Source organism: Gobius niger (assembly GCF_951799975.1).
Source record: "Gobius niger genome assembly, chromosome: 8".
Lineage (NCBI taxonomy): Eukaryota > Metazoa > Chordata > Actinopteri > Gobiiformes > Gobiidae > Gobius > Gobius niger.
Window position 1 is genome coordinate 20,367,940 of NC_136859.1, and position 13,305 is coordinate 20,381,244.

A 13,305-nucleotide genomic window follows, 5' to 3' on the forward strand; every position below is an offset into this window, starting at 1 on the left:
TGCAATTTTGTTGCTTCTTCACATCACATTTTTGTCAACTGTCTTGTCATGATTTTGTTTCCTTTTTTGCCTGTTTTGATGCTTTTTTCAGTTGAACTTCAGGTCAACTTGAACTGGAGAAAATAGTTAAGGCGGAGGTTATGCACAGGTCAAGTGTTTGAGGTCGAAAAAGATTGAGAAACGCTACTTTGTTTGTCAGTGACATGAATGTAGAGAACAGTTGGACTTGCTATTTTACATCAATAAAAATGTATAGGACTATTAGGGCTCCACACATTTCACATCGTTACTTCGAATGGTCATTGAAGTGCAGTAAATGCAAAATACCTTAACGGTAAAAAGTGTACAGGGACATCTCTTCTATGCATCTGGACACGCATCATGCATCGTGAGGGGCTAAAACCAAAACACATAGCAGGAAACAGAGGAAAACACAGGAGAAAAAGAGTAAGGGGAAAGCAGTTGGTAAAGTGAGATGAAGAATAAAACGGCTGTGGTTAGGAAGCAGAGGAGGAAAGACGAGGAGATGAAGGAGAGAGAGAGTTTGGCGGCGGCTCCAGACTGCATGGTGAACTGCATGGGGAAAATGGTCGGAAGTGCTGGCCCCCCACCACCACCACATCCAGCCCCCGATCCAGCCACACTCGAGCGCGTTTCCCCAGGGATCCAGACTCTACAGCTGGCCTTATTAAACTGCGAGAGGCGCACGGACCCAAGAAAAAAAAAAGAGGCAGAAGGAAGGAGAGGTCACACAACTGGAAGACATCAGCTGAAGCGCGCTCGCTCCCTTCGTTTTTCCGTTCATATGCATTTTATGATAGACTTTCTCACAAACACGCTCGCGGTGCACTGGGTTCAGACACGTAGTAAAAAAGCTATTGTTTGATTCGACATCCCTCAGAAAACGCTGTAAAACAATGAAACAAATGCAGGGGAATTAAACGTCTGTGTGACTTTTATCTTGTTGGTGTGAGCGCGTCTGAGAGCTGTCGTCGTTCAGCCCAGCGCCTCTGCAGGAGGGTGGCTCCCTGGTTCGTTTGGGCCAGAGCAGTATTTGTGCACGCCACGGGCTAATAAAACTACCCTGACGATTCCGGGTCTGGTTCTAATCAATTATCTGCAGTTCAATTTGAATGTACTTTTTCATAAAGCAAAAAAGAGATTGAGCTGTCCTGTGGTGAAGGAGTTTGACATCATCGCAAAAGTTTTGAAAAGTAGTCATCTAGGCTGGGCTGAGAATGGAAGAGATGACAACTTTCTGAAAACCTTTGCAACAGAGATAAAGTTATTTCTATCTTTTTATGTAATCCAGTTTTTTTTCTAGCTTTAGTCGCTATAACTTGACTTGAGATAATAGGCCTATAAGAAATAGTATTAATAGTTCCCATTTCCAAAAGTACTGATTTGAAAAAGAAAAAAAAAGTCAGAAAAGATCTTTGGGGTGGAGAAAAATGATCAAGGGTAAATGCTCACATATAAAATATCATAGATTATTCTATGTACTGACCCCTTGTGGATGGAGTTAGTGCTGTATCACCTCTGAATCTTCTTTCAAAACAGCTGAATTTGCAGAATATCATAACTGTGAAGAAACATATTTGAAACAATGCAGACTTAAAGGGACTAGATGGAAGCTGTGATTTGTATACTCGCTGCTGCCACCTCAGGTCTTACACGTAACTGCAGTTTCTATGTTAAAGGAATAGGCCGCCATTTTGACATACTGAGATATGTTCTTACCTTATCTGTCTGGTCAGTCACGCTGATAAACGAAAGACGTTGTTAGCATTTAGCCTCTCCCAGCATATTCCTATAGCTCCAAACTGGGGTGAAGTTAGAAGCGACCAGGTTCTTCCATGTTTTCCCTTTTTAAATACAGTTAAGTGATAATAATACCTTAGGAGCACTTTGACTTTACTGCACAGACGTCGAAGTAAAGTTAAGGTATTATTACGCCTTGCAATATAGTACCCCTTTTTATCCGCTTAGAAAATCAAATCAAATGTTTCATTTTGTGTAACTAGACTTGGATCGTAAGTGTATTTAAATAGGGAAAACGTGGAAGAGCTTGGTCACTTCTAACATTACCCCAATTTGGAGCTTTAGGAATATGCTGAGCGAGGCTAAATGCTAACAACATTCGCGTGATTGAGCGCACGCACAACGACCAGACAGGCACACATCAGCTCGTCTAAGCTCAGGTAAGAACACATCTCAGTATGGAAAAACGGTGGCCGGTTCCTTTAAGCTCGTACATGACGGCATTCAAGCCCAGTGCAGGATTTTAGCAGCAGTTGTGGTGAATAGGTCTGGGCTCATTCTACACATTAGGACATTCCTGGAGCAAGTAGGGGGTAGAAAATACATCATTTTAACATTTTTAAACTCCGTCTTGTCCCTTTAAACATTCCCCAAAACACCTCAAATCCTGGCGGAATGGTGGCTGAGTGGTTTGCGCTGTTGCCTTACAGCTAAAAGGTCTCAGGTTTGATCCTTGGCTGGGGCCTTTCTGTGTGGAGTCAGGTTGGCTGACTGTGGCGATGGGCAGAGTTGCAGCGGTGCAGGACTAACTCAACATCGAATCTACGCAATTTTGTCGTACAATTGTATAATGATAACAATAAAGTTCTTAGTTACAGCTTTGACAGATCATGTAGCACATTTTTCACACATACAGAGTAGCCAAACAAAATGACAAAAGAACAAATTCTTAAAGGGACTATACGGAGTTAAAAATATTAAAATGAAGTATTTTCCTCCCCCTACATGTTCCAGCCACGTCTTAATGTGTAGAATGAGCTCAGATCTGTTCAGCACAACTGCCTCTAAAATCCAAAAAGGTGTTAATTCGTGTTCGAAGTGCCATCATGCACGAGCTTAATATAGAAGCTGCAGTTACATGTATGACCTGAGGTGGCAGTAGTGAGTATAAAATGTCAAACTTGCATCTAGCCCCTTTAATCTAAAATGCTTGAAAATATGTTTAAACTAAACAAAAATCAATGCATTTTTTTACATATTGATTTTTTTGCTTGCAAATTGGCTTACAGTTGAAAGAACCCAATGTTTCACTCAAAATAATACAGTATTACTTAACTAGAGTGATAAAGCTGTTATTTCAAGTACTGTTACTTCAAAAAGATACTCAAGAACCTATACAGAACTATTACTACTTCAGTAATGTACTTTTTAGTCCGTAACAGTTATAAGAAACATCTAGCAGCACTTGGGAGCAACATGTTAAAGAAACAGGCATTAGCGAGTGGTCCCGTATGAGCGGACACACGTCAAAACAATCTGCTTTTCTTCACAGTCAATCACTGACAAAGCACTTTATATTACACGCTGTTCTCGTGCGGCTTGGACCTCTGTTTATGGTTTGAATTAATATTGGACACAAATACACAGAAGGCAGGGATATGTTATTGTTGAGAAGCTGCCATTTTGGAAGCACCGCCTGTCACCTGTGGAACATTTGTTTCTCTTGTTCAGTAACTTTGAAAGGTGTGTGGATGTATTAGCGTGAGCCCTGCTCTCCGGGGAAACTGATAAAAGCTCAGTTGAACCAAATCACTTCAATTCGGACATCTGTAGTGAATTCGCAAAGGGGAGGAACGGTAAAAAACGAACATACTTTTTAGACTTTCTCTCCAGTTTCCGACAACATAAAGTCTCGCTCCCTGGACAGTTGGAAGCCAGTAGCAGCGTAGCTTTCAGTGTAGCATTCATGACTGAATCTCAAAACAAGAAACTTTTTGTTTGTTGTTCTTTTAATGTACTTTTAGTTTTAACCATAGACATAGCTTTCATTTACATATGATCTTTAAAAAGGGGAAAAAAAGGGAAAATCTTACTTAAACGTCCTCCACTAAATATATACTGTATAAAATGAGCCAGTCTTTCTTGTGGGTCTTTGAAATGAAGCCATACCAAAGATTCGGCTCCTGTATAAGATCCATAAATCCCATCACATGCAGTAGTTTTTTAGTGCCGCTCTACGGGACGGAGAAGTGGAGTGGTTTGTATGAGCGGTGATGTCATTGCTGCTAATGAGGTGGCAGCAGCGGACCACCTGAGCCTCTCACCTCTGCGCCTCTGTAATTTTAACTCACTTTTCTCCATCTGCCAACATCAAGGGCAGCCACTTTTTTTCTCTCTCTCTCAGTGGTTTGACAGTTTGTGGCGACAATCTGGTTGGCTAAAAATACAAAACACACAGCAGAGGTCACCGAGGCCTAGTTTTGATCACATGCAGAGGCGCGGAAAAGATGACATGTTTTTAAACCATAGCAGCTAAAAAAACACTTCAATCAGACCTATTATACATTCTCCATTATATTCATTACATTATTTCTACAATAGTATAAAGATTTATATGCTAAAGGCACTGCTTAACATTTTGGACAATTATGTTGCCAGCAAAACAACACCTGCTCCTAATGACCGCTATTTTTGCTATTGGTAATGCAAAGAATGGATTTGGGTGACCTAACTCATATGAATCTCATCATTGGCCTCCTTAATAAACATCTCCATGGAGACGAGCTGAAGACGTCCCTGCTACCAGTAAAGTCACAGTCAGGTCTTCGTGAGCCGCTCACAGTGGTAATTTCTTTTGCCATTTTTCAATTATACAATAAACTGTAATAATATTAATGCTTGTAGTTTATTCTATTTATAGGGGGAAATGCTACGTGGTGTGGCTTTAACCCAGGCATGTCTAGACGTTCACTTGGTCCAATAGTGAGACTTAAGCCACTGTTCCACATAGCACGGCTCTGCTGCACACGGTACGATCTATGTGCACGTATTGACTCTATCCAGCTTGCTTTTCCAAGACAACACAACTGCATTTGTTGTGGGCGGCCCCCCCACAGATGTGCACGCTGTACAGATCGTCATTAAAGTTTTGTAAGCTGCAATGAGAACAAATGTGGACAAATGCTGCCTTCTGATTGGGGGTTATGGAATCATTTAGGTGTCCAGGCTAATAAAACAGAAAAGAAACGGCTAAAATACGAACAACGAAGGTTTAAGCAACTTGCAAACGTTATGCTAACACCAGCTAAAGTTGCACTAACAGCGGCTAAATGCTTATATAGGCAAAATCCCCTTTTAGCAGGTATGGTGCGACAGCGGTATAATGTTGTGAAATATTAAATCCGTATGACCTGCACGTTAATAGTGAGGGCTGTCCAGTGTCCACTCTCTCGTTTTCTATCAGACAGCAGACTGGTCAGACCGGTTTGGCGCTGGCCTCCGCTGTGGAAAAGCTCGCCAAACTGGGTTGACAAGGCATTGGGCTGAGTCGTGCCTGCCTTGGAAAAGCCACTTTACAGTAGAAGCGAGTGGTACAATTCAGTAAGGCTTGTTCCGGTGATATTGGAACCAAGTATTAAAACTTAAGGATGCAGGTAAACTTGCATGTATGCAATAGTTAGTGCTTAGATGTAGCCCTTTTGTTCATATTTGTAGGTTAAGCAAAGACATTTAACTAAATTCAATAGCAATTGTTTATCTCCAATATACTGCTGCAGACCCTATCACATTCCAGGGGTTCCCTGTATCCCCTCTGGCCCCTGCTGGGATTTCTACTAAAAAAGCTATATCTTGTTTACTGTGCTGAAAGGAACATGCCTGGAAACTGGGCAGTGGGAACATGGATATCACAACAAGAAGTAATGTTTTGCATCATGCTTCAGTTTAATAGTATCAACACTAAATGCTTTCAAGTCTTTTACATCTCTTGTGGGAAAAAATGACATAAGGGTTTTAGTGCAGATCAGAGGTAATTTAGCATCAGTAAAAAGTGACTTAGGTTTGTTTTTCTCAATATAAATCTGTGGTCTGCTCCGGTCTGTTCCACACTGTAATGGCTGCCTGAGATGCCAGGCCGCTCACATCACAGAAGCCAGAGGGTGGTAAGGCCCATTGGCACAAAAAACGGAAACAGCACAGCACCAAAATCAGAAACACTAACTGGTTTCTTCAAGTTTAATAAAGGCTGAGTAACACCAGCATCCAAGAGTAGCCTTTAGAGCCAATTCTCCGACTTTTATGGGCGCTATGTTTAAATGTGTGTATTTTTTGGGGGGTAAAGCTACTAACCACTAAATGACAAGCTGTATCTATCTTTCAGTGTTGACTCTTTCTATGTTGTTAACACTTTTCCTTTAAATTATACCTTAGGCTGGAGCGGCGGTGTAACACAAATAAATAATAAAGAGCAGAAGCAGTTTTATTGTCAGGTCAAGTACAAACATTTTATACTTCATACGGCACAGTTTTATGACTAGACTACTGTGGTGCAGCGGGAAGGATACCTCTGCCGACCAGAGCTGAGGAATGAAAAATAATCTGTCTCTAAAACCATCACTTAAATATGAGGCAGAAGGAGGAAAGAACATTTGTTTGTATTGTAGAGATTTTGTTGTTGTGTTGGGGAAGGGGTATTACTTGTTATTTCATGCTATTATGTCGCTCACAAACACTTTATGGAAAATAATGGGAACAAACAGTTTCTCATGTGTGTATGTTAACAGCAAATATTTATGTAGTTAGCTACTAGGTTAGCGTAGCTTAGTTTTGTTCTCCCCGTGTCTGTTTCTAAGTTTCCTCCAAGTCCTACAGGTTCCCCTACTAAAACATGCACAATAGGGCCCCCTCTATGGCCAGGACGTCCCTGAAAAATAGTTTCTGCATCTCTGAATTCCAGATGAGATCAAAAAGTGAAAGCAAGTTTTGTGTCTAACCAAAAATGTTGTTTTTAGTTTTGTTTAATTTAGTTTTATTATTTTTATGTCCACCATTGTGTCCTAAATCAAACACTGAAAATATAATTTGTGAACTCGGGCTACACAGTAATCGCAACTAGTGTTGGGGGCTCTGGTACCAGAGATTACGATTTGATACCAATACTTGGCATCAAATCGGTATCGGTAACTACTTTGGGTTCAAAGTAGTTACCGATACCGAGTACCAGTCCAATATCACGGCAAGTGGATAAAAACAATAAAGAAGACTGTAAAAATGTGCCAAAACCTATGGCTCATTATGCAGATTAAACAAAGTCTGTGCACTGTGACTTATGCTGCTTGATCAAAGAATAACACAAATGGGATTATTAGGGGTTTTAATATCAGAATAGCCCAAAAAATCGGATAGGTTTGGGTTTAAGTATTCACCGATAATGATTCCAGGTAAGTCTGTGGTATTAAATCCGATACCATATCAGCATAAAAGAACAACCTCAATCACAACTGATTAAAATCCCAATTTACACGGTTGCAGCAAATTCCAAAGATTGCAGTTTTTTAGGCAGTGCAATATCCTGTCTCCATGGGATTTTATTATGTATAAAACCTGTACACCTGTCCAACATGTTCTGAAAAGCATGTACATCTTTATATAACAGTTGATATTTTAGTCTTCTCTTCTCTTCTCTTCTCTTCTCTTCTCTTCTCTTCTCTTCTCTTCTCTTCTCTTCTCTTCTCTTCTCTTCTCTTCTCTTCTCTTCTCTTCTCTTCTCTTCTCTTCTCTTCTCTTCTCTTCTCTTCTCTCCTCTCCTCTCCTCTCCTCTCCTCTCCTCTCCTCTCCTCTTCTCTTCTCTTCTCTTCTCTTCTCTTCTCTTCTCTTCTCTTCTCTCCTCACCTCATCTTTTTTCGCATCAGTAAAGCTTTATTTGATTGTATCTACTCTGCTGTTCTATTTTCTATTTTCTTTGGACATGAGGACCACCTTTAAAATGAGATGATTCATCTCCTGCAATAAAATGTTCATGAATAAATAAATAAATAAATAAATAAATAATCAATCACTATTGCCTAAGTGTGTGAATGCAACTGAGTGGTTCAATTCCAGAGTTGTTGTTTCCTTGGGCACTCAAAACACTTTGCTTCTAGTGATTGTGTTCATTGGTGAATGAATTGAGGTAGAAAGATGCTATATACATTGGGTCAGTTTACAACCATAGGGTCATAATAAGTGTTATACTTGAATAACGCCGGCGTGGCTCGAGCCCAACCCACATTGCCACTACAGTGCTTCCTGTCAGGAGCTGTAGGTGTGTGAGAACGGCCCAGAGAGGGGCAGAGGAGCAGTTATTTGATGAACTTGTTAAGGGCGGCTGTAGGTTGAAGTGAAAGCTGTGTTAAGTTAAACCTGGGAGTGTTTGATGTTACAGTCTCGTAAAGTAACAGCTGGAAAGGGGCTGTCCCAGGAGAACCACCGCAGCGGGCTGTAAACCGCACACACCAATACGCACACCAATAAGCGCACCGTACACACTCCGCACTCGCACACAGATGAGGCCTTTAATAAAGCTATCGCCGGGGAAACACGCCAGACCCAGCCAATCACAGCCTCGTTCAGCATGAGGGTGAAACGGTCACGCTCACATTCACGCACTTCACATCCTCTCGGTCTGAAACAAAATGATGAAAACCTCATTATTCTGACTTTTTTTTTTTTTTTTTTTTTTACAACGGCAAACCCACTAGTGAACTCATCAGACGACAATGATGGAAATATAGAAATAAAAGTCAGCCACAAAAGGGTTTTTAACGGCTGCGTGTACTCTGATCGTTAAGGACTTTGTCTGCATGTGGCTCTACTGTAAAAGTGTAAATGTACTGTAAAAGTGGTCGGTCCAGATGTGAGTTAGTAATACAAGCCACACCAGGGGGCACACCTATGCGCACTGAAGTCAGGAGCTCACCAAAACGCACAAGGAAGAAACAGCTGTGAAGATACCTGACTAATCATGTTGCAGTCGAAAAAACATCTCAGTAATGAACAACAATTTATTTCGATTCAGCTATGTGATCAAATACTACTTTGAACATGGCCTCAGACGCATCATTTAAGCTGCGCTATCTGACAATTGAGATTTAATCCTTTCATTCATCATCAGCCCCTCATTATGCGCATTAAGCTATAGCCCAGTGGTTTCGAAAGTGGAGTTTGGGAACTCAGAGGAACACAGAGAACTCAGAGAACACACACACATAAAATGCGCTTAAACAGAAATCATCAAATTGTCAATCCATATTTTGTCCATAGTGACAGTTTTTGCTTTTTTAAAGAAACATTTATGGTGGAGAATGTGGCATATTCTTTTCAGTAAGGTGAATGACTATTGCTGGGGGGTTCTCACGATACACTCTTGACTTTGTGAATAGCTGCTATCATCTGTAAATTACTGTGCACAAGAAGCCTTTTCATCAAATAGACAATAACAAGACCTATTGACTGTTTTATCAGAGCAGGTCTGACACTCAATAGGTCGGGCTTACATTCATTCCATAGGGTAATTTAGATACACATGCGCAAATTTCACAATGAAAGAAACCGTGAACATCTTTCTTTATTAAAGCAGTACTACTCGTGCCCCTAGAGGCCATAAGCGCCACTGCAGCTGTCGTAGCATGTTGAATTTTTTAACTTACTAATTGTCCGTGAGAGTAAATACTACGCTGACAGAAAAGACAAAGGGCGGGAGGGATATTGTACCAATGAAACAATGGAGATAGTTTTTTTCACTCAAACTTGGCTGTAAATACTGTTTAAGTTAGTTTAGGAAGTTAGCTTTGCCCGTTAGCTTGCTAGCTTCTTCATAGTGATTCCATTAGTGTGTATTGGTGACTCCGACCCAGAGGCAGCCAAGTTGCAATAGTGGTTTTCTGGCCAGAGACACCAAGGGGAGATGAAAAACGCCCCCCATCATCCCATTAACACTTGTATTACCCCCAGAGGGACTACGGAAAGGGTTTGTTAAGGTAAACAAGTTACTTAGTACTGCTTTAAATGATAAATGAATAGGCCATTTAAATAATAATGGTTGCAAATTCATAGCACAATCTAACTACAGCCACAAAAGTATCACTAAAAAAAGAAAGAAAAAAAATCAAAGAAAATGCAAGTGTCGGATATTTTGCTAAACAATTGGATGTGTGAGCTAAACACTTCAAGAGGGTGTTTTTTAAAGACCTATCTGGCTGCTTCAGAAAACAAGAAGCAGGTGCACGACTGTGTTTATGGTGCGACTCTGTGTAGACAAACAGACAGAGACCCAAATTAGTCTGCGCCGCAAATACTCTCCACATTTAAAGCAGAAACCACCGCTCTTTGCACATTCGCATGTCATCAGAGGCAGCTTCTCGGGTCTTATTTGTAGGAATTATATTGGATGACCTCATGCTGCAGCTGACTGGGCCCAAAACAGTTACAATTTTAGCTGTGGCCGGTTTCCAGGGAGATGATATAACGCAGTCCAGATGAGCCTCTCCAGGGATTGTCTCATTATCACACGCCGCAGCTGCACGACCACTGTTTAAGAGCAATGTGTGCGTCGACGCGAGCAGACAGCGGTGTGTATGTGTGCGCCTGCGACCATTTAAGCTCAACAGTACGTGCAGTCAATTACCAGAAAATGACTTGTGTGTGGACCATTTTTCCCTCCAGAAAAACTAATTATATGTTATGGGTTAAGGTTAGGATTGGGGTTGGGTTTGCATGGAGGAAAGTCCTAGGCACAGCTTGTTCCATGTGCATCAAGTTAAGAACCCAGAGTCGTAGCTGCCGGGGCGGGACGGGACTATCTCCAGATCTGACAGCCAGCGCCCCTAAGTACCACCCCAAAGCTTATCTTGACACTGTATTTTTAGTTTGGGGACTTGAGCAGTGTTTCAATATCATTTTCATTCTAAACAGAACCCTAAACCTGCCAGTTTGAGTGTCAAAGCCAATAATAGAAATATACACTTGGCAGTGTTGCTTTGTAATCACTCAGTATAGTTGAACTGTTAATCCTGCCAACATTAAAAGATTAATGTTGGGAAAATTAACTCAACAAATTCACTGAACTTCAGACAAACAGCCGCAGCCACTTTACAGTGTGTTTGCTCATTATGGGCAAAGCAGGAATTTTAATGGCTGAAAACGCTCAGTGCTAATTCTTTGAACATTTAACAAAACATTTTACTAAATGGTTATTTATTTTATTTGTCAATTACAGAGGAGTTTCAGTATAGAAGGAGTTGCATTTGAGACAATGTTAAATAAATAAATGAATTTGGGATTTGTTTCAGATTCAAATGGTAATTATAGTAAATTCTGGACTAATCCAACACCTGAATGCAATTTCGTTGTACAATTGTACGATGACAAATAAACACTTAACTTTTTGCTTTTTTGATGATATTAGTGAGACATGGTCACAGTGTTTGTGTCGCAATAAAACATTTCATTTTGTATGTGAGGAACCATTCCATGTGAGGGACTTACAGATAATGTGTTTGGGATGTGCTGTGCTGCTAGAGTATGTGGGTTAATCCGTGTACAGAAAAACAGTAGTGTTAACTAGTGGTCCTGGAGGGAGGTTTTCCGACAGTAGCCCAGACCTGACAGGATCCTTCACATCCGACTTCTTTCAATCGTCCCGCTCCGGGACTGTGCACATGGTAAAGCCATCACAGCCACAAAACACACACATCGCATGAACAGCCTCCCACTCACTGTCTGCGCAGTGAACACATGCATGTTCTCTCAACCAGGAAATGGCACAAGATAATGAGAGCAAGAGGAGCCCGTATGAAAAAGATGTATAGTTTGAATAATTTAAAATATGTGAGAGGATTGATTGTATTGCGTTCTTTTTGTCATATTTTTATCTTTTAATCTTTTAATTTTTATTTTATTTTAAAATACTTTAAAATATTTGAGTCCTTTAATCCCCCATTATGATTTTATTCATAGTTCTCTTCATAAGCACTGAGAACTCATATATCAGTCTCAATGGTACATTTGTTGACTGCACATTTACCACATTATTTACAGTGAATGGTCCGTTTAGAGAGACGCTCAGCACTCCACATCACAATGCAATTCTCCTCTAACTCTGTCATTTCCTGTCAGCATGTATCTTCATAATACGGTAAAGTTTAATGTAGTATGATTATAAACCGTCTTTGAAGTGAACTGTGCATGGCCAGACTTTTAAAAATCAATGATAGTGATTAATGGGCCTGAGGGCTAGACACAGCTCATTATTACGACACTGAGCAGGAATGTGCTCTTAACTCAGCTGGTTAAATAGATCCTGATCTGAGCTCATTTGGATGAAGACCAGAAACAGATGTAATGTTGTGTACTGCCACTAGAGGGGATGAGAGAGGAGTCAAAGCCTGCCCATAATAACCACCAGACATGACTCATTCAGCGTGGAATACCACAGCCGCCACAGACAGGTCTCTGGCAGACAGCAGCAGAAATCTGACCCACCAGAGTTTGTGAATGGGACAGCAATATGAAAAAACAGCATAAATCAGAGTGTGCAGCAAAGGGTATCAGATGTAAAGTCTGAAACATCATCAAATGTTTAGTTTGGCTTATTTGTGTGAGGAAAGTGGCAAAATACAGGATAATAAAGATGTACAACTGTCGACATTCTCAAGAACCTTTCTATACAGCAATTTCCCACTGTAGCAATAACTCTCTTGGCAAAGCTCCCGGTCATAATACCGTCATGTCGATTGTCCAGAGAGCGCATAGAAACTACACATCACCTTGTCAAATGTGATTGTGTCTCTGATGGTCGTCAGTCCTGCCCAGACTTCCCCCTGCGGAGAGCACCACTCAACGTGAAGACTAACACATGTTGGACAGTCCGGTCATTATTTGCTTTTGTGGAGTCCTTCCAAAGCTGCAGCACCAGCGAGCCAAGAGTCTAATCTGTGGGCATCGGAATAACACAGGAATCACATATTGGACAACTTAAAGTAAGGCAGGGGAGCAAACTGTGCGTGGTCATATAACATGAAAACAGCAGGCAGGAAGTGTTTTGCAACAGCGGAAAATCTTCAGGTCCAGTCTGACCACCAGACGGTCACACTTCATCTGGCCTCAGGCTGCGGTCAGCGATACCTTCCCTACCGTACGGCGGGATATGCTGTCATGCACCAGTCAATCGCCTATTTTCTTTCCATCGGCATCGACTCCAGTTCTCCTCTGACATCTCGGGACACTTATGCAGAGCTAACAATCTCTATCCATCCCCACGCAAACATTATTTCATGAGCCTTTTTAGCAGAAGCTCAACTTTAACCCCCCTCCTTTACCTATTTGAAACTTTCTCCTCGCAGCCTCGCTCTCTGTTTGTGGTCAGTCACACTTAATCTAGCTCCATCCATCTGTTTCTCTTCATTCATTTAGTTGGGGCTGTTTTCGATTAAGATTACATCAGGCTTTGACCTATTAGTGTGCCGTGATCCTTTTGAAGTCATTTTGTGGCTACAGGTTAAGCTCAAA